The following is a 22,949-nucleotide window of genomic DNA, read 5'->3' as shown; positions in this document are numbered from 1 at the left end:
TCTGGCAGTATAGAGACAACATTACAAACTCACAGATGGGATCCTCCCAGTTTCCTAGTGCCATAGTAAGAAAATAATCTATTGGAGGACTGCTCCTTACTTTGGATCTCTTCAGCTGCTGAGCTCCAATAAGAAACCCTTTGGAGGTTTTATTTCCCAGCTCTGCCATTTTTTTCTCTGTGCTTGAATAGTGTATTCTGCTGCTTTGAGTTTTTTTTCTGATTTGGTTAATTGTATGTGCTTGGGTATTTAATTTATCTGCGGTATAAAGGTTTGTACATTTATAATAAGCTTCATTTAAAAAGTTTGACAAGAAAACTTGCTGATTCTGCAGTCTTTTAATTGGGGTTATAATTATTTGAGGTGATTGAGCTGGTTTACAGCATTTTAAAATATTTTTTCATTTAAATCATTATTTTCCTGCCATTTTGTATGTTAAAACATTTGAAAAGGATTTTTAAGTCTTGTCTAAGGCTATTGTATGCTGTTTCTAATAACCTGGAGCTGAAATTACCTTTTTATTAAAAGAGGGGGATCTCCTGTGACATATATTTTGTGCTTTGATCTATGCTACTGAAACTACAGTTTTTTATTCAGTGCAGTGTTCAGAATAGTATCTCTGCAGAAATAGACTTTGGATTGCTGTTTAGAGGGAGAATATTGGGATTTGTCCATGTTTTACTAGGCTGACCATGCAGCCATTCTTTGATATTGCTCTGGCTGTTTTTCTGTCCCCTGGCTAGATGGACTCAGATATGGTGCTCCTACCACCACCATCTATTGCTTGTACATGTAAGAAATGCAGAATTAAATAAAAATATGTCTCAGCTTATGGCTTGTGACTCCACAGGAGCTTTGGACAGGCTATCAGGCCAATCACCTTATTTTATCTCCAGGTCCCCTGGTGTGCTATTAGTACCACACATGTGTATGACACAAGGGTCAGACACATCCTCCAGGATTGTAACATTACCTGGCTCAGGTATGGGAGAACCAACTGTTTAGGTGTAGAGGAAGTCAGGGGGTGCAGAATCTATTTCTAGTGTTGATATTTCTACCCCCCAGGCATTTTCCCACTAGTATAGTGTGTACAAAGAAAGATAAAAGACACACCACATTGCAGGGCAACAGTCTGACTGTGTTTTCACCTGAGATGGTGATTGGCTAGATCCATTATTCAAGCTGTTGATTATGCGGTGCAAACCCAGGTTATAAGGAATTCTAGCACTCCACCTCTTTCAACCACCAAAGGATCCTGATTTGAAAGCAATCCAGAATCTGAGGTTTCAGAAGTGTCACACTCTCATCAGTCAGTTTCTTTGATGATGAAGAGGTTCAGATACTCAAACAGATGCTTTTTTTCCCCTAAATGCTGGCTAGATTTAGGAATGTATTCAGTTAGGAGCAATCTTCAGCTGCCTCCCAAGATCAGCAAGTTATATAATCTTTTAGAAGATGAGGCCCCAGACATGGCAACCTTCCCTCTGTTGGTCCCAGAGTTGGAAGATGCTTTTTTAAGAAAGCTTGCAGTTCTCATTTGCTGAATGAGTATCTTCCTTAAAAAGTGTTTTTAAGATATATTCAGGGTGAGCTTGGCCATGCTTGGTCTCAAAGATGCCTTACCTGTGGATCTTGCTTTTGTGTCCCCATTGATCTTCTCCAATAAAAAGACTGTGCCTTCATCAAATGCAATCCCTCAAGATAAACTAGACATGCAGATCGAATCTCAAGGAAATAAGCTTGAGTAGTCCAGTCTGGTAGCTTTTAATGTGTTTAATTACCAATATTTTGTATGGAAGTTTGTGTTGAAGTGCATGTATAGTTTACACGAGTTCACTGCATCCTTACTTGTGTAGCAGAATGACTATGTGAAACAGATTGTTTCCAATGTTTCTCAAGTTTCTAAACATGCTTTAAAGATCATTGGAGGGGGGACCAATACTGTATCTGGAAATGCAGTGACGTCAGTTATAGTAAGGAGGTATGCTTAGTTGCATAACCAAAATTTTTCTGATGAGTTGAAAATGAGATTTTGAAGGCTTTGCATGTGTTTGGCACAACAGCTAATCAGATCCTTAAACACTGAGATGACAGAGGTAAACTTATGCAAGGGTTGTCTGAAATGTTTCATATTTTCAAGTTTTCCTCCAATAAGCAAGATAATTTTTGGCAGCCCAACAAACAAAAGCCACAGCTGAACAACAAACTAGCCAATGAAAGGAATGGCAGGACGAGAACTCCACCAAACATAACAAGGGGTTGCTTTCCCAAAAGGATATCCTCCCTCCCAATCTAGGACTATGCTGAGTCTCAACACCCATCATTCCTAAGTTCCCCTCCAGGTTTCTTGTCACAAAGATTAGCTCTCAACAAGGCAGCCTGGTCATGTGTGCTGCCTGACAAATGGGAGCTCAACATTGCTGGCAGAGGTTACAGGTATTGGTGGAATTAACGTCCGTCTCGCTTCAGGGGAGGGGTCCCCCTCATCTGCTGGACCAGACTTTTTCCCCTATATTTTGGCATATGCTGGACATGGGGATCATAGAGCCAGTTCCTCCTTTGGAGAGAATGAAAGGTTTCAACTCCAGAATTTTCCTGGTCCCAAAAAAAATGCTGTTGAGTAGACTGGTGGTAGATCTATCCTTTCTGAATACATTTGTCAAGGTCCCCAAGTTCAAAATGCTCACCCTGCAGACAGTGCATCTTCTCCTGCTGAACTACTGCTTTATGGTGACCCAAACATGAAGGATGCATATCATTATATTCTCATTGCTTATCACTTTAGGAAGTATCTGAGACTTGTTGTGTCTGGTGTGCACTATTTGCTCTTTGTGTTTCCCTTTGGGCTATCCACTGCACCTCTAGTGTTTACAAAATGCCTTGTTCATTAGTGGACCACTGCTAGACTCTTGGCATTCACATATTTCAGTACTTGGATGTCTTGCTGATCTGTGCAGAGTCTGCATCCAGGTGTTTGGAATTGCTGGATAAAGTCTTGACCTTACTCTTCCAGATAGCTTTCAAGTTGAACATTCACAAATCTTGCCTGACAACCATCAAAGTCTAGTTTTCCTGGGGTGCTTAATTGACACCGAAAAAAAGAATGGTCTTTCTTCCCAAAGATAAGGTCCGGACCTACCAGAGGAGGAATGCTGCCATGGCAAGACAATTCTTACAAATTCTAGGACATGATAGATTTTCATGATACCACAGGCCTGTCTCCACATGAGAAATATTCAGTTATGAAATTGTTTGACTTAGCACCTACATTTCCTGGAATCCCAGCTGCCAGTGTTATATTTCATCAAATATGAATTACAGTGGAGAACACAGTGGAGAGCACAGCTGAGTATCAATCAAGGAATTCCATCCTTCCAAGCTGTTCCGATGCAATCTTTCCAGACAGATTTGTCCAACTTTGCTTGAGGAGCTGTGTCAATAGGAGTGCAAGTGCAGGCCACTTAGAGTCCCAAGGATGCATGGAAGCAGATAAATATCAAGGAAATATTGACTGTGATCCACACCTTGAAAATTCTTCACCACCTAAGGACTCCGGGTCATCATCTTGTGGTTATGGACAACACTGCAGTGAATGTGGTACCTCAACAAACAAAAGGGTACAAGGTCATATCTTCTATGCTGGTTGGCAGTGATGGCTTGGGAGATGGCTTTACAGTATTCTCTGACTCTTCAGGCATCATACATACCATCAGATCAAAACATTTTGGCAGGCAGGCTAAGCAGATCCCGAGCAGATCTACATGAGTAGCAACTGAAGGCAGTAGTGTTCTAGGATCTTGCCAGGATGTGGGGAATGCCTCAAATAGATATGTTCACCTCCTCTTTTCAAAACAACTGGATAAATGCTGTTAGACATCCTTGCAGTCACCTCCTTCTTTCAAAACAGCTGGAGAAATCCTTGCAGCCATGCTTGGAAGACAGGTCCTTTCTCGTTCCCTTAAACTGGAATGTTCTTTTATGCATTTCCACCCTTTTCACTGATTTACAAGGTACTTCTGAAGATTCCAAGCAAAATTCCAAAGATCACTGTGGTGACCCCCTATTGGCCGAGGCAATCTTGGTTCTACCTTACATTTTATTGGCAAGAGGCAAGTAAAACAAACTTCCTCAAAGTCTGGATTTGCTCACCCAGTTTTAGGGATGACTGATGCACCTCAATTTGGAGCAACTACAACTGACAGCCTGGATGATTCAGTCTTGACACTATTAGGTACTTATTTCATGGGGATGTGCAGCAGGTGTTAAAGGAGGCCAGAAAACCTGCTACTAGAATATCTTATGTGTACAAATAGACGAGGTTTTCTAAGTGGTGCCTAAGCATGAACAGATGGTCCCTTGAGGTTAAAATCACTTTGGTCTTCAGATATTTGTGTACACTACTTAAAGATGACTTGTTGTATGTATCCATTAAGGTGCATTTAGTGGCCATCTCTGCTTGTCTGCAAGTTGATTTCCTATCTATCTTCATCTCTCTTGTTAAAACTGTCCAAGAAAGGAGTATGGCATATAAGACCCCTCGCAAGCAAGTCCCTCCTTCATGGGGATCTCAACTATGTTCTGGAAAAATTGACCTTAACACATTTTGAACCATCCGCTGAAGCTGATCTGAAGCTCTTAATGTGCAAAATTTGTTTTTCTAATTGCTCTAACATCTGCAAGGTGAGTCTCTGAGCTGTAAGCTCTCATGGTGGGACAACTGGTTTTTAGAATTCACTCTCAATCAGTCTATTAAAATCCCTGTGTTCTTCCCAAAACCTAAGTATGAGGGAGAGGATACTTCGTATCTTGGATGTGCACTGGTAGCTCAGATACAACTTTGACAGACTGAAACCCTTCAGAACACCTGAAGGCTTTTTATTTTCTACATGGATGGAAAAATTCAATCTGTCTCTATGCAAACCATTAATGTTGAGTGTCCTCTGGTATTGTTTTGTTAAACCCACCATGGCAAGACAAATTCAGACAAGGTAAAGGCACAATCCACCAGGGCCTTTGCCTCTTCAGTGGTGTATTGGAAAGGAGTGGACTCTTAAGTATTCCAGAGGCAGGAACTTGGTCTTCTCTTCATGCCTGTATGAATCACTACAAACTGGATGTCTTTTCTAGATCCACAGCAGGCTTTGCTAGCCCATTTTACAGGGACTCCTCAACTCTTATCCTTCCTCCTCTCAGATTGGATAAGTATTGGGAATCTACCCAAATGTCAATAAGGCAGTTGAACATAGTACATTTGCATAAGTCATATATACCTGTAATGGTAGATGTTAGTAGAGCAGACTGCCTTACTGGCAATATCCACCCACCATCTCCCTTTTTGGGTGTACATAGTTTGGGTTACAATAGAGCTATGCTCATTGGCCTTTAATGGTGTGTGTGTGTGTGTGTGTGTGTGTGTGTGTGTGTGTGTGTGTGTGTGTGTGTGTGTGTGTGTGTGTGTGTGTGTGTGTGTGTGCGTGTGTGCGTGTGTGCGTGTGTGTGTGTGTGTGTGTGCAGTGTGTGCATGCGTGTAAGTGTGTATGCACATGCGCGCACGTGTGTGTGTGTGTGTGTGTGTGTGTGTGTGTGTGTGTGTGTGTGTGTGTGTGTGTGTGTGTGCTTGGGGTTTCTGACATTACAACAAGAGATGTTCACAAAGCTTGTACTTCCATTTTCACTTCTTGTTGGACCCTAGAAAACAATGTCCTGTCTGTGGGTTTGTAATTCAATTCCTGTACTGTCAGGTGGTTGGCACATTTCTCCCACCAATAGGCAGTGGAAGGGACTATGAGCTTTAATAAACAGCCAGAGGAGGATAGCAGTGTTGTTTGATTGTCCTGCTTGAATTTACTTTGGGATAAGTGTGGTATTGTTTTACATTAAGAAGGCTTGGGACTGCTTTTTTAATAGTTGCGGAAAGTGATGTGATGTTGTCTATCTGAGCTGGGAATCGCACATTATGTGAGACTGATTAATTGGTCAGATGGCTGTTTACTTTGTTTAGTCAGCTTTCTCTGCCTGTCATAATTTGGCACATTTGCATGATGGTGCTCATTGCACAGTAGCAGTTAGCAGTGCCCTGTATATACACAGGCACACAGAATTGAAATTGCCCATATAAAACTAGCCCTCAAATTTCCACAGGACTTGTTTGCTGAAAGAATAACTAGTTAATGCATTGAGGAGCACCTACCCTGCCCCTGAGTTTGGTCTTAGTCGGTCCTGATTGCAGACTATACTCTTACAGCAATAAAGCTAGGCAGCTGTAAACCCTTTTATTTACACCCTTTTAGAAGAAGAAATAAGGATCCATAGTAATGAACATGTGCTTCCTTGCTCTCTCCACAACCAGTCTGGTGGATATGGGCATCCATGGGTAATGTAGCAAATGTCTTATGATGTCCTTCCATTTCACTGTTGCATTATTCTTTAGAATAGGGATCCCTTTCTAAGGGTGGACCGACATCTGGTCAGTATACCAAAGCCTTTAGGTTGCTTTAAGGTATGCCATATGTCACATGTATGCTCCCCGTGTATAGAGCAAGGGGCATAAAGGTGATGTCCTGATGTACCATCCTTAGAACTTCTTTGCCACCAGTCCGAATGCCATCATTTGATATCAGTCTGAATGCTTGCTTCGTTGCTGGTTCACCAAGCCATTTCAGATAAGTGTCCCATTGGGGTTTTTGCTCTTAGCTTTTTTCCTTTTGTTTCTTGCTTGTGGGGTTTTATGTCATCCAGAAAAGGTAAATGCCAGTGCAGAAAACTGATTCCCCATAAAGACCATCATGAACAGTGCTAATTTTATCTCTGTGCTTCCCACGACCATACGTCCCATTTCATTTGTCAGACTTTCATCCTAAAGATTCTCCATAGTTGACTTTCCTCTTTGACCTTTTATTTATAGAACCAATGTCTTAAGCTTTAAGCAAAAGACACTATGGAGGGAACTTCCTGCTCTAAGGGTCAGCTGTCTGTGAAGAAAGTGGTCAAGAAGTCTCAGTCTGATTCTTCTATGCTACCACCTCCACCGGACATCTCTGCTGAGGCTAGTGAAAGCCCAGAAGATTGCCCGGTTCCTGCATTGGATTCCCCTGCCTTGACTTCTTCAGAGGCCAGCATGGACACAAAAAGACACAAACAAACCAACAAAGTGGTAGGTATTTTGCTTATATACCAAATGACAATTTGATAATCCAGGTGTACATGACATATTCCTCTTGCAAAGAGTCTGATAGTATCCTTTGTATAGAACTATACAGGGAAATCATTATTTAATGGGGATTAAAGAAGAAATATGAATTTGCTTAAGTTACTTTAGTAAGATTTTAGCTAAGCTCCTCTATAAGTCTTTTCCAGTATTTCTGAAAATAAGTTAACTTGTTGTGACTTACTGTTTTTAGTTTATTTGCTAAGACATATTTGGTAGCTATAGATTTAAATTCTGCCCAAGAAGTCTTGGATGTGTCAAGCCAGTTGAGGGCTATATAGGATTTCCATGTAGCGCTCAGCGTTACAATGATATGTTTGGACTCAAATGTATATGAACTGGGTAAAATGCTTAATAATGCCATTTCCCACGAGAGGGTAGTTTTCATATAGCCTGTTTTCTCTAATTTTGCTCTTAAAGAGCACCATAGTTTGTATATATTTTTACAAGACCAGAATATATGGAGAGTGTCAGCTACTGAGTTGGAGCAAGTAGGATAGAAAGGTGATGTATTTGGATTTATTTTGTTCAGAAAAAGTGGTGTGTAATAAGCATTATTGTTAATCATAAATTGAGTATAAATTAATTTTTTAAAAAGAGTTAGTTTTATGGCTATGTCAATTGCTTCTAGTTTTTGTTCAGTAGTTAAATTATTATTATGTCTTCCCCAATGATTAGAAAATAGGATTACGTCCTTGGATTTGATTTGAGTAATTAGTCTATACCTTTTTGATAACATTTTAGTCCTCAATAGAAGAAAGGTAGTGATTTGTTGGTACTGATGGTAGTCTTATGTAGTTATGTTAACATCTGATGTCATTAGAGTTACTAGATATAATATTTGCTTAATAATTATACAGTATTTTCTATTTGCTGCAAGGGAGTCTACAATGGAACTCAACGGCAGAGCCTTGATTTTATAAAAATCCCAGATTGAACACTTGGGTAATTGTTAAGGTTTATCATATTGTTATTAATCCTGATATTTGGGTTCATATGTATTGGTTGAGCCATAATTAAGGAATTGTTTAAGTTCAAGGATGTTATGAGCTTTTGGAAACGGACCGTATTATTGATTAAAATAGGATGTATTTTGAAGTCTTTTAGAGTTTTGTTATTTAGAAAAGGTATAGCCTTTGGATTTATGTTGGAAGAGCTGAGGTGCTGGTAGTAGATTTTGATCCAAAGAGAGTGCCATGATGTATCAGAGCATTGCTCATGAATCCAAGCTGTTCGGGAGATATAATATAAGGGAATATTTTACTAAGTCTATGAGTCAGTAATGATGATAGAATTTTTATATCTAGGTTAATTAGTGCAATTGGACGATAATCATTGGGGTTGTTCTCATTCGCGTTAGGCTTTAGTATAAGTATTGTCTTAGAGTTATTTATATATAAATCAGTAATGCCAAATTTTATTTTATAATTATATACTTTGAGTAAGATCGGAGCCAATTGTTTCTTGAAGGATTTATAGAATTCAGCTGAATATCCATTGGGGCCTGGGGCTTTCCCTGATTTCAAGTGGTTGATGGCTCGTGATATTTCGTCAACAGTTATTGATGCCTTTAGTTTATTTACCTGAATATCATTTAATATTAGGAATTCTAGGTCATCTAAGAAGTTATCAGTGGATGCCTCCTCAGCATGTGTTTGGGGGCCATATACCTCCTGATATATTCCTTCAAAAACTTGAATGATTTCCTTGTCCGAGATGTAGGACCTATTATTGTAATTAATTTGTTTTATTCTAGAGAGTGAATGTTTGATGTTGATTAGTCTTGCCAGAATTCTAGAAGGGGTTTGGGCCCATTCAGCATATCTATGGAGATGTCTGAGTTTGTTAAGTGAAGATTGGTTTAATTGGATTTCATGCAGTTGTTTTTTTCACGGACAGCATCTGTTTTTCTAAAGCTGGGTTGTATTTGACTTGCATATCTAACTCTAGACTTCTTAGTTTGGATTCTAAGGTAACCATTTGTGACTTAGCTTGTTTCTTTAGTAAGGATGCTTTTTGAATTACTATTCCTCTAAGTGTTGCCTTGGCTGTGGCCCATTGGATGTCTAGGGGAATGTTAGATTTTTCTTAGTTGTTGTTTGTTTGGGTAATGAATTCCTGTACTTCTTGGTAGAGTTCTCTGTTTTTTAATAGGTTTGGGGTTAGAGTCCAGTTTGATGTAAATTGGTCTCTCATGTCTGTCTTTGCATCACTTATTTTTAAATTTATTTTGGCATGGTCAGAAAGAGTTCTGGGGTCATTGTAGTAGTTTATTACATATTTTGAGAAACTTGTTGAAAGAAAAAAAAAGTCCATTCTAGACCATGATTTATGTGAGGCTGAACAGAATGTAAACTTACTGATTGCAGAGTCACTTCTATATAACTCAAAAGGATCAAATATATCATAGTCATCCATTAGTTCAATTATAAGGTTAGAGAGACTGGCAGATTGATTGTTAATCTTGTTCATTCTATCTAGTTCAGGTCATATTACAATCCCCACCTATTAAGTATAGATGATTTGGGAATTTTTCTAAAATTTTGTAAACTTCATATATGAAAGAATTCTGGTACAAGCACGGGCCATATACATTTAAGACTAAAATGTCTTTATTGAAACAAGGGAGGGAGCATGTTAGGTAACACCACCTACCATTAGAATCAGTATCACTTGAAATTATGGTGCCTTTGAAAGAGTCTTTGACTATTATTGCTACCCCTTTAGAGACAGTGGAGTCCTCTGCGGCTATTAGTAGCTTTATCCATTTCTTTTTTAAATCCTTCTCCCAATGTATTTTGTCCATGTTGGTCTCTTGGATAAATGTTATTTCAGCCTTTTATTTATAAATTAAATGTAGAATTAAGTTATTTTTCTTATTATTTTGTAGCCCTTTAACATTCCAAGATTCCAATGATACCATTAGAACCTTATTTTAACCATTGCAAGTTGCTGGTATTCTGGGTACAGAGGAAAACTGACATTATAGAGGAATGCAAATATTCTGGTATAAACTGTGGTAATTCTTAATAGGTGATAGGTGTGACTGTAAAGTGTAGGAGTGACAACCCCCTTCCTCAGACCACCACCCGTGCATAACCACAACCTACTGTTATCTGAAAGAGGCGTAAGAACCATATTTATAAACCTAACTAATATAGAAAATCCTACTGTTACTCTAAGATACATCAGTTATTCAGCACAAAAATCAAACGTCATAGCCTGCATTAACTTTTGTAGATATGGTCTGAGTTATGTATTTTTTTCTTTTTATCCCTTTTTTTATTAATGATTAATTAAAGGATAAGTTTAGTTTTGACCAAATCCTGCAAGAAAGGATTCCAACCTTTTCTCACTACAGGAAGAATATTATTTCTTCTGCAAAGAAGAGATTGTAATTATAAGTATTTGCCTTTACCTCTTGAGTTGGATGTTATTCCGTGTAAGCATTAATTGCTTTTTGGTGTGTGTTTTGGGAACCAAAATGATTTTTTGTGTAAGTTCTTCACTATTGTTAGGGTTGTTAGAATTTTGAAATTCATTTGTGTCTGTGAATTTCTTTTCAATAAGAGTAGATCCTTGTAATCATGTATTCAAGAGATGACGTAATAAATTTAGTGTATCTCAAGTGAGCTAAATGTTAGATCCCATGCACATTTCTCTCTTACATTACAGTTACAACATATCAGTATACATAGACCCTTAAAACAGAGCAAATCATATCATATTAATGTTCTTAGTTGCATAAAATTCAATACCATCTAGTAATTTAACTACGTGCCCATCTTATTGTACAACATAAATCCTTATTAAGCCTATCTCACCAAGTTATCTATAATTAGGGCATTTTTAGATAAACTTCTGATAGCAATTTTATATTATCTTGGTTACATATAGAAATGTTTGCCATATTTAAGTATTAATATCTGGTTAATATGACATTTGTTTTGAACGTAAGTGTATTGTTGTTATGTTGGCTTGATATTGATTAATATGGTACTGCATATAAACATAAACATTTTTTCCCCATGTTATTAGACTGCAAGTTATTGCTTGAGCAACTGTTATGTACCACATAGCATAAAATCTATCATCTATTTTTACATAGTTGTTGATTAGGCTGGGTGTGTGTCTCAATAGCAACGCAGTCACAAAACTGTTGCAGAGAAAGCTTACCTTCAAAAATCGGTAATGGACCATATGGTCAGCATGTTTTGCTCAGATTTAATAAACCTTTTGATGTGAATGATTATTCAGTTGAGAAGTTCAGTGTGGAAGCCCTTCACATTAAGCACCGATAATATTGCTTGCAAAGTTAACTCTTACCATTTGGAAGCATGTAGCTATGTGACAATTTTTCCTTCTGTTATGTTGAGCTTTACACACTGCACAGTTATCTGACATATTTTCCTATGCAAGTCTCTTACCGGGGTTCAAAGCTTCATATTTATTTGTGTGTTATGGTTTGCCTCCTTGCTCGCGGGCCTTATACAGGTTTTTGGTACTGAGTATATTGGCCATTGGAAGGCAGAGATCATATCAACATTTACATCACAGATATTAGGCTGAAAATCCTACAATCTGGCCTAATTGGTGGACAGATAATTAGATTTCCAGGCCAGAGACAATGGGGCTTTTGTTTATTTATCCCTTCATTCTGGTAACTGTAGCAAAATGATGGTTTGGCAGCTATGCAGAGAAGGACTTAATCTATCATGCATAGGATAGATGAAGAGATGTGTCCAATTCTTCACTAAGAGGAAGAAAACAGCAGCTGATGGTTCGCTAACACAAAGCCGTTTTCGTTTTAGGACTTGCTTGGGGTATTTAGACTAATTATGAAGTTAATATATTTCCTTTTTTCTTTTTTTTGATTCCTTGTACAGCTTTAAGAAATTGCTGGATTTTCATTGGTGTAAGAGAGTCACCAGACATCAGCTGACTGCAGATACATCCATGTTCGTTGCTGGCATTAACTTTTTTTTTTCATCCACATCTTATTTTATTTCACAAGAAGCAGTACTGTTCAGGAAGTTGAGCAATATTTTTGAAATTGCCATACAACTGTGTATCACTTCCAGAGAGAACTATGAAGTAATAACATTCTTTCTTCAACTAATAACGAGTAACTGGATGACATTGCTTCCGGCTCACTTTAACACCCCCATTTAAGTCTATTAAGAGCGGCAGGTGTAAATCTCCACTCTTGAATGGAGGACAATTTTTGATCTGGTAAGGGATATAGTTTCACACATTTTTATATGTTGCTCCCGTAAACTTAGAGAGATGTTGGAGTAACAGGTTTAGAATTGTGAGTTTTAGAAGTAGTTGGGGATTGAAAATCAAGTGCGTGTGTTTCAAATACTTTGTTCCTCAGTGACTTTAGGAGTGCCAAGTTGTATACCCAGAAGTTGGAACATAAGGCTTTATTATTTCAGCCATAAGTGTCAGCTAAAGGATCAACAGACTGGATGGAGTGGTTTGTAGATCCCAGAAGCATTTAGGTATCGGATAGCTAAGGCAAGATAGGTACTAGACTATTATTGTGGGGACAGCGTGCACTAAATGAGATATTAGATTACTTGTATCGGTGACCTTCACCCTTTGTAATCTTGTACTTCCTGCTTTTTAACTCGGAAGTTGCTTATAGGGTCAGAGGGTGTTTGCTGATTGTATGTTGCGTTACCTTGTTTTACAAAATGGAATTCCGAGATGGCACTAATACTGCAAGCCAAAGAATTAGGTAGATAGCTGAATTAAGTTGGTTGTGAGTGTTCGTTTTTTTTCCCAGGAGCTATGTGCGCTTCTTATGTTGAGCAAACTCCGTTTTGCAAACTGGAACTCAGTTCATTGCTTCATGCAAGATTTGGCAGTAGTTCTTTAAATGCTTTGGAAAAAGCTGATTTGGCTTTTTGGAAGTTTTTAATAGAGTAGCTGACATTTATGTTGGAAACATAGTGTCAACGAAGACTTCATTTGGAATTTAATATTTTTGTTCAGAAGGTAGTTGCAAAAGGGTGACAAGACTTGTCCCGACTGTTTAATTGGTAGTGGAAGGTCTTGTGTGATTGAGATTTTATTACCATTCCAGGTGATGTTTTTCTTCTTTTTAGCGAAGAAAATAATAGATTGGGCTTGTGAGGCATTCAGGATTCTTGCATATACTTGTCTAGGGGTGTCGGATGTTTGAGACTTTCTTAGCACTCTGTGGATTCTCTCTATTGTAATTGACTGTGACAACTCCTTATTTTCTACAACAATATTAAAAATTTCTTTTGCAATACTGGTGAGTTACTGGTGAGCTGATCGTACTTTTCAGGAATTCCTCTGATTAAGACATTGTTGTGTCTCATTCTCGCTTCAAGATCTATTAATTTCTGTTGTAAGTCCTTGATGGAAGTGCCATTTTCAAAGATTTTTTTTTGCAACTCCTATATTTTTACTTCATTATTCATTATTTTTGCCTCATTTTGCTTCATTCTTGTCATGATTTGATCTAGGTTATTTCCAAATGATGTTAATTTTGTGGAGAAAGCATGTATTTCTGATTGAAGGGGGAGTAGAGCAGTTTTGAATTCTTTCATAGTAAATTGTTGGTCAGATTTGGTTTTCTGGATTTGCTTAGGAGCTTCGGATTGCGATTTATTGGTTTTCTGTCTCTTTGAAGAGATCTCCTTTTCAGGAGAATTGATTAGCGATAACCTTGTTTTAGTGGATTGTGATTCCATTTGTTCCATTTTAATAAGAGCTTCTGATTGTTTGCTTGTCTAGGTTGTTGTTTCAAGGCTGGCAGGCACAAGCACATGTAACCGGAGTCACCACTATTATCACTGTTGTAGAAGATAATGTTCTGGCTTATTCTTGCTTCGAAACCAAAAAATAAGCAGCAGGTATGTGAAAGTATATTTTTCCCTTGCTTTGTAATTATTTTCTTTTAAGGTTTGATGCAGTTGTAGTGATTTATTTAGATTAGAACTTATTATTGAGAGCAGGCTGAAGTGTGTGCTTCCTAGCTGTCGGCCATCTTAGATCTCCCCCAGAGAGAAAGTTCTAACTACTATTGTGGAATGTCATCCAGCATCTGAATCTTCTGTTTTATAGACATCCCTTTGAAAAAGAAACAAGAAACAAAGGATGGTTCTCCTACTTCTAAGGACTCTCAGAGTGAATTGTTTCCTGTTCCCACTCCATCTTCGTCCTCAACACCTCTTAATAGGCCTAGGAAACAATATTCCTCTGAGCAAGAGATGGAATCAGGTGAGGAATCCCTTGCTTACTCATCCCTGATTCCTTCCCCTTTAGATTATGAGTCTAAGGAAGAGGAGTTTACTAGTCCTGGAACTCCTTTGGAAGATATTTCCTTTGGGGGCACAATTTTTGGGATGATGGAATTTTTTAAATGGGACTGTACTCAGATTTTGGAGGTACAGAAGAGGTATTATGAGCTTCTGAAAATTGACTCTGCTAGACCTTCTATTGTCCCTCCTGTTTTGTCTGCCTTGTTGGATACCTTTTCTACTGTGGCTCTTTTTAGACTCTCAGCTCCCTGCCTCCCAAAAACCTAGTATGTTTGTTATATATGTCCTTCAGCTGACCTCTCTATGGTGTCTGTGGCACTGACAAGCCATCTCATTTACTGCTTTCTACAAAGCTTCTTTCTTCTGATAAAGACAGTAGGACTATGGAAAGAGGCTAGATAAGAAGGTTTATACCTCTGCTACCTTGGCTTTTAGGGCTGTCAATTACCAGACCCATATGTCCAGATATATTTTGGCTCTTATTTCTCAGGCCTGTCAGGTTATTTTTGACCTTCCTGATTTTGAAGGGAAGACTTCTTGCTCTTTCCTTGTTGGGGACTTCTTCTCAGATGGCTCACCATTCTATCAAGTGCAGTTGTGATGCAGCAGATGCTTCTTCCAGATCTGCTGGTTTTGGTTCTGTAATGAGGAGATATTCCTGGCTTTGGCTTCAACCTTTGCCTGATGATATTAAGGCTAAGTTGATGGATGCTTCTCTGGATAACAGACACTTAAACAAATCAGCTGCACCAGATAATTCTCTTCAGGATAAAGGCAAAGCCTTGCAGAAACTTATACATGTTTTTGTTCCTCCTGTGCCCAGGTTTTAAAGAAATCACCCTAATACGCCTATCCTTGTTTGTAGGCAGTCTCACCCTCCTCCCAAGGGTAATAAAGGGAGTAAATGGCTCCTCTGGCTAATGCTACCCAGACTCCTGTGACTCAGGTGCTGTCTGACTATCCTGTTCTTCTCAGCCCCATTCCTCTTTCTCTTCATCTTTCTCTATCTCTTACAGTTTGGTTTATTCAGGATTCATGGGTACTTCCCATTATCCACCTTGGGTATTACATGGTCTGGAAATCTCTTCCCCCTTTCAGGTCATTCCTCAGCCTCCTTAGGAACAGTTGACTTTCTTTCCAGGGGGTGTTTCAGAATATTTTGGCTCAGGGAACTATTCAGGAAGTTTCAATTTCTCAAAGGCGGAAGAGGCTTTACTCCAGAATTTTTTGAGTTCCCAGGAAAGAGAGCACTTGGAGAACCATTCCAAACTTCTCTGATTTGAATACCTTTCTGAAGGTCCCTTTCTTTCGGATGTTGTCCCTTCAGACTTTGTTCCCTCTGCTGCTTCCTCAGGCATTTCTAGTGTCTCTGAACCTCAAGGACATATCTTTACATTCCCATTCATACCCTTTTCAGGAAGTTTTTATATTTCTCTGTTGCTACCTGACATTTTCAGTTCTCTGCCTTGCCCTTTGGCCTTTCTACTGCTCCAAGGGTATTTCCCAAATACCTCACTCCTGTAATTGCTTTTTGCAGGCTAAGGGGGATACAAGTCTTTCCCTACTTAGATGATCTCCTGCTTCAGGCATCCTCTCTAGAGATTCTACTGCAGCATTTTCACTTTGCCATTTCCCTCCTGCAAAGCCTGGGCTTCACCATAAATTTCCAAAAGTCCTTTCTGATTCCTTCACAGGATCATGTATTTCTTTGGTGCAGGATCCAGACTATTTCAATGCTGGCATCCTAGCCTCCTCCCAAGGCCTTGACTCTCATTTCTTTCTTTCAATCCCTTCTTCCTCTGGCCTTAATCACAGCAAGGAAGTTTCTGAGAGCTCTAGGTTTTCTGGCCTCCACCATTCATATGATCCTTTTGCCAAACACCACATAAGAAAACTTCTGCAGTTTCTAAAGCCAGTTTGGCTTCACCATTCTCATCCTCTGGACTTCTCAATTCCTCTTCTTTCATGTCTCAAGCTGGAATTTCAGTGGTGGATTCAGCAGTTGATTCCCAATCCAGGGCTTCCTTTTCAACCTCTTCTTCCCTCTCAGGAGCTGTTCACAGATGCTTCAGAAGTGCGATGTGGGCATCCTGTGGCTCTGTAAAGGTACAGGGTCCTTGGTCGCCTCAACAAAGGAAAGAACCCATCAATGTCAAGGAGATGAGAGCTCTTTTGCTGGTTCTTCAAGTTTTTCACCCTTTATTTTCCTCAGGCCATCTCAAGGTTTTCACAGTCAATACAACAGTGATGTGGTATGTCAACAAGCAAGAGGGCATGAGATCTTCCCTCTTTTGCAGGTTGGCTCTTCTAGTGTGGGAACTAGCTATCCAGTATCATGTGACTCTTCTGACCTGAGGGAATATAAACTGGCTGAACATTGTGACAGACTCTCTGAGCATGTCCCTAACAGAATCCCATGAGTGGATGCTTCACAAGGATGTGTTTCTGGACATTGTCCACCAGACGGTAGATCTATTTGTCTTCCCTTGGAAGAGGCAACTTCCTCTTTTTTGTGGCAGAGTCCCAGGTCCTCTGGACTGGAAGGTGGGCATTGTCTCTTTTTTTTGGAAGTTGATGCTCCTTTATGCCTTTCCTCCTCTTCCCCTCATTCCAAAAGTCCTGTTCAAAATACAACAAGATGCTCCCAAAATCTTGCTGGTGTCTACCTTTTGGCCCAGACAGCACTGGTCCCCTCTTCTTCTGCATTTAGCCATGGGCAAGCATTACAAGTTACCTCACACAGTGGATCTACTCACACAAGACAATTGATCCCTCATCGATTCTCACCTGTCTATGCTTCAACCGACACTCTGAGTGATAGGCTTTTGAGTCTATACAGATACCTTTTTTCCTGATGATAGGTTCATACTAGGCTATCTCTGCTAAAAGGCATTTTCTAAGGCATTTAAAGTTTTAGCCTAAACGTTTCCCATGTTATTATATTACAAAATACTGTGCATTTGTTTGTTGTGTGCAGCAGCAGCACAGCAGAGATGAGATGACAGAGATGATTCCTCCCATATCTCCATCCAATTTCTCTCATTTCAGGAGCCAGGTGCAGGTGCTCTGCCTCACCTGGGACCCTATTTTATTCCCACAGCATAGGAGTCTCTGGGTGACAAATCTATCCCTCCAGCATGTCCTATTTATATCCATGCTAAGGTTTAAGTCGCTTGCTCTAGTGGATCTGGCAGATTTGGATTTTTTGAGGTGGAGCATGTCCATTAATTCCGGGTTGGACATGGCCATGATGTGCTTAGGGTCTTGCAGGAGGCCAGGAAGCCCACAGCTATAAAATCCTGCTTATCCAAATGGAAGAGGTTTTCTGTTTGCTGTCCTTCTCATGCCCTAGAAACACTTTCTGTGGATGTTTCTTTGGTTCTAGCTTAACTATGTGAACTAATCAATGCTGGGTTGGCTAATTCTTCTGTAAAGGCCCACTTATCAACTGTGTCTGCTTGTCTGCCTTTATCACCTCCTTTAGCTTCTAGATTTTAGTCTAGGTGTCCTTCATATTAGACCTCCCAGGAAGCCTGCCACTCCCCTCTCCCCCTGGGATCTTAATTTTGTTTTAGAAAAATTGACCCGGGCTCCTTTTGAGTCTGCAGCTTCAGCTTCCTTGCAGCAATGTTTTTGGAAAACTGCACTTTTGTTAGCCCTTACTTCTGCCAGATGGGTGTCTGAGCTTCAGGTCCTTATGGCCTGTCCTCTTTGTTTAATTTTCCATAAGGAAACTAATCCACTTTAAGCACTAATCCTTCTTTTATGGCCAAGGTGGTGACTGAGTTGTCTCTTAAAAGGTATATTCACTTGCCCACTTTTTTCCCTTCTCCGCAATATGCTAGTGAGAAGGTGCTGCACACCTTGGATGTACATAGACAACTCAGATTTTATTTGGATAAGACAAAGGTTTTTCATAAATCTGATCCGATCTGTGTTTCCTTTCATCCTAGATCCTTAGGTCTGGCTGTTTTCAATAAATTTCTTTTTGGATTTCTAAAGCCATTTCTTTTTGTCATGCCTTACATGGCAAGAGCCTTTCTTCTGATATGGCTCATTCTCCTGTGGTTGTAGCTTCTTCTGGTGTTTTTTTTAAGGGTTTGGATACCAACTCTATTCTTGAGGCAGCTACCTGGTCTTCTGTCCATACATTTACCAAACACTATAAGCTTGATGTTATTTCCAGAGCTAGAGCTAGCTTTGCTAAAGCCATTCTCCATGGGTTCCTGGAGAGCTCTGCTGGTCTGTCCTTCTCCTCCCTCTACACTTTCTAAGCTTTTGCACTCTCCCTATTGTACATGGCACAGATGTTCTTCTCTTCACTGTTGCAGTATTCATTCCCTCTCCCCTTCTCCCTGTTTTTTTTCTCTTCTGGATGTACTGATTACCTCTATTGACCTTGAGCTAATGTTTCTACTGGGACAGTCAGTTCTGAGAATGGTATGTCCAGAAGTCCCTTTTATAGCCTATGCTATACAAGTGGAGCAAACATGTGATGTACGCCATAATATAAAGCAACCTAATGGCTTTGGTATATTGGCTGGATGCTGAGCCACCCTTGGTAGGGGATTTCTGTTGTAAAGAATACTGAAACAGAGAAGGGAAAGTCATCTACCATTATGGTATAATCTTCCACAACTGTACTTTCACTGACAAACAATTCTTAAATGATAGTATGTGTGAGAAATGTTACATAATTTCACTGGAGGAAAGGCTGTCACATGCAAGCACTTATAATTACAAAACAGATTGTCAGAAACACATACACTGTACTGACCTCAAGTTGTATAGACCAGACACATGGACCCACGTATGCTGAGGCTCTTAATTGTAATCTCCCTAAACCACAAAGACCTTCCAGACATTTCACAAACAAAAAGTATGCTCAGCAGTCTCAAGAGCATTCCACCAAATCAACACCCAATATGACACAAATGGTCACATCCCACAGTTTCTCAGCTTCTACGTTCAAAAGACACACCACCACACAACCCAATATTTCAATTATCAGAGACTCTATTGTGAGATGCACAGATATCCCACTCACCAGACTAAGTAAGGAGAGACTCACAGTCGGCTGTCTGTCTGGAGCCATGCTTCATCAGATCATGCATGTTCTTTGGTCACTGAACCCCAAGTACCAGTATGACTCGGTCATAGTCCATGTGGGCATAAATGACTTGAAGTACCTCCCTGGACTACACAAAAGAGACATGGCAGAGCTCTTAGCCTGTATGTCTTAAGGTTCTGAATCTAGCACTGGGCAACATTCTACCTTCTGCAAAGATGATGTCACAATCTGAACAGAAAATTGACTTTAGCAATTCCCTTAGAGTATGGTATCATTTAAAGGGAGTACAATGTTTTGTCATTTTGCGAGGATATGGTCAAAAGTCCCAGGGATGATCTGCACATGTCCTGTCTTGCGATTTTAAATACTAGTTAAAACCTTGTCCATTCCCTTACTGCCTTTTCACTCTGGAGAATATAGACATCTGTGAAGTCACTGAGACATGTTTTAAAGCCAGATAGAATACCTTGGTAACACAGGGTTACAATGCTTTCCACAAATTTGATCAATTACTGCACAGGAAGGGACAAAAGGTGGAGATGTCTCTATTTACATTAAAAACAAGCACACTTCAAGGTCGGTTCATCAGTATGATGTGCTTGAACTTCTCCATGTCCAAACTACTATAGACAAAGTTCCATGCCATATCCTTTCAAGATATAGGTCTCCCTCTATTACCCAGGAAAGCCATAATACATACATAAACATATTGGAAATGCTCCCCATTCGACCTAAGACCTAATTCATAGGTGACTTTAATTATCGCAGTATAATCTGAGAAATAGTACATGACTCCTAACAAGCAGGCCCAAAGATTTCTGAACTTTGCAAATGCAAATACCTTGGACCAGTCAGTCTGTATGCTCACCTAGGGGCAAAAACACCCTTTATTTGATCTTCAGAAACATAGCAGAACCTTGCACTCTCCCTAGTATAATGATCAAGCTAGTCAGATCAGACAATAAATCTATCTCCTTTGAAGTAAAGGCAAAACTAGGCACACCAGCTAACTCTGGACCTTGTAGAAATTATTGTAGGGAAAGTTCCTACTACTAACTGATAACCTGGGAAAATTTCAAGCCTCCCCCCCAAAGTCTAAGAACACTGGTGGGTATGTGGAATCATTCACAGAAACTCGGTATATCGTATTAACAGCTGCATAGAGACAGCTGTAGCTACATGGATCAAGCACAGGAACACCTCTGAAAACAAACCACCCAGGTAGAGTAGGTTGTATAACAAAAGGAAGAAATCAATGGCAAGAATTAGGAGATGCAATGTCCAGCAAGGTAAAAAAAATTCCTCATCCACCTAAACAAGCAACTCAGTGGTGGGAGCACTAATAAAATCTACCAAAGCCAAATCTGAGGTAAAATAAGCTTCCCAGGCCAACGACAGTCACAAAACTTTCTTCAGCTATGTCCGTAACGTCAATGGCAATACACAACAATGTACCGAATTATCTGTAAATGGTGTCACCTATATGGAGCCTGAGGATATAATTCACTACCTGGCTGAGCTGATGATGTCCTTTTCATTCATTCCTCAATGATTGGGATCTTGGATCTGACTCATCAGCATTTACAAGACTCTTGAATCCAACTCTTGAGCTCCTTTCTATACCCATAATGCCCTAATCCACCTGCTATACCCCAGATCTCGTTTGCCACCATATCACTACAGACATAGATCCATCTCAAAGAGTTTTGGGGGTGTTTTCTTTTGATGTAAGTTAGATATTTTTGTCTTCTATCTTACTATCTTATTTTTTTCACCCACCTCTCAAACCTAGCTATTGAATTTTCAAGCTCTTAACTTTGTGACACTCTTGCCTTTCTCTATACCATCTACCTCAGGTAACTATCAGCACCATTGCTGGTACTTTTTCCTACACTTTCCTCCTATCTGCCCTCTAGAGGGTATATTTTGTTACCTACCATTGTTGGTAGTTAAAAAAAGAACTTTTCCTATTTTTCTGTCTTGCATGTTAGTATAGTGGTGAGGTATTCTATCAAGGCCAAGAAACCAGCACGTTTCAAAAAATGCATTTCTTGTGGGCATTAGATCCCTAACTCTGATGCCTGCATGTAATGTGTCTACTGCCTTGGAGCTTCTCATCTCAAAACGCACTGCTCTATTTGCACAGTCTTTAATTCCAGGGCTCTTAGAGATTGAAGAAATTAGTTAGTTTTAAAGGGATTATTACCACCTTCTTCCTCTGCATCAGGAGCTCAAACTCCCATAAAATCTTCCAAAGCTTTATCAGAGGTGAAGGATTCATGTAAGCAGTCTCCAACCCTCTCTCCAAAGACTATTTCATCTTTAGAGCCTCCTCAAAAGATTCAAAAGAAATTGGATCTGACCTCTTTGGTTCTGAAACTGAAACAGACCCCATGTCCTCTTACAAAGTCTCCAAGAACCCAGTCCCCAGGGTTCACTGAAGAGCCTGTTTATCTTTGGCTCCATTCTCCTTTCCTTCAGGGGACCCAGAGAAGAGAGTCTTGGCTCCAATCCACCACTTCTTCCATCAGGTCCTTGAGGAGCTTTTCAGAAACTGAACTGGACAGGGTGATGAAAAAGTTTCTCAGAACCCAGATTCACATGGGGGTTATCCCAGCCCTGTATTCCATCAGATCCATGAGCTACCCATCTACTTCTCATGCAGTGACCTCTTCTTCTCAGATCTGATCCATGGTTTCAGAGCCCTCAGATTGAGGAGACCCAAAGGTTTTGACATCTGATACAAACACAGCTAGATCTTCGATTCTGACTGCTTCCCTGAATTATTTGGCCCCTACTCCTTTGGACCAGGACAAATCTCAGAGCTGAAGTGTTGGTACCAGGTCTAGGGGGCTAGGATCCACTCCATTGTTGTTAAAGCAATCCCTGCCCCTTGGAGCTTCGTTATTGGACAGCTTGAGTCTGACTGCCCTTTGAGGCACAGGTCCGGGTAGGGTTATGGCATGGCAGCATTGGCAGCTTCGGCTCCAGTGCAGCCAGCTATGGCTTCTTCCTATCCTTCTGCTTTTGAGGTAGTGGAGAGGGTTTCCTCTTGACTGAGAGATTCAGCTACTCTATCTTCTTTTGATCCTACAGCCATACCCCTATCAGGTCTGTGCTCTGATCCTCTCAGTCCTATTCCACAGGGACAGCCAGGCCCATCCTGCATCCAGATGGATCCCCATCCTAGGACTTCCCCTCTCTTCAGATACCCATTGAGGAGGTTCTCCAGAAAGAGAACATGTAAGAGGAAACACATAGATTTCCCCATGGAGTCTCTTAACAAAGACACTGACTTCGATGAAGGGGAGGGGTCCCCAGATCTCCACCAGATGATGTCACTTTTGGAGACATCTTAGAGATTCTCATGCAA

At 39.9% G+C, this 22,949-nt stretch overlaps 1 long non-coding RNA gene across 1 annotated transcript in view; it reads left to right on the top strand.

The window, feature by feature from the left end:
* The first annotated feature begins 12,865 nt into the window (after nucleotides 1-12,865).
* Nucleotides 12,866-22,949, top strand: part of LOC122810066 — a 65,119-nt gene continuing 55,035 nt past the window's right edge. The window contains exons 1-2 of the long non-coding RNA XR_006366042.1: nucleotides 12,866-12,950; nucleotides 13,979-14,097. This is a non-coding gene — a long non-coding RNA (uncharacterized LOC122810066). The remainder of the gene's footprint in view (nucleotides 12,951-13,978; nucleotides 14,098-22,949) is intronic.

Source organism: Protopterus annectens, chromosome 8.part1 (genome assembly GCF_019279795.1).
Source record: "Protopterus annectens isolate FY-2018-M chromosome 8.part1, PAN1.0, whole genome shotgun sequence".
Lineage (NCBI taxonomy): Eukaryota > Metazoa > Chordata > Ceratodontiformes > Protopteridae > Protopterus > Protopterus annectens.
The sequence above is the reverse complement of the archived record's forward strand: the minus strand, read 5'-3'. Positions and strand labels throughout refer to the sequence as shown.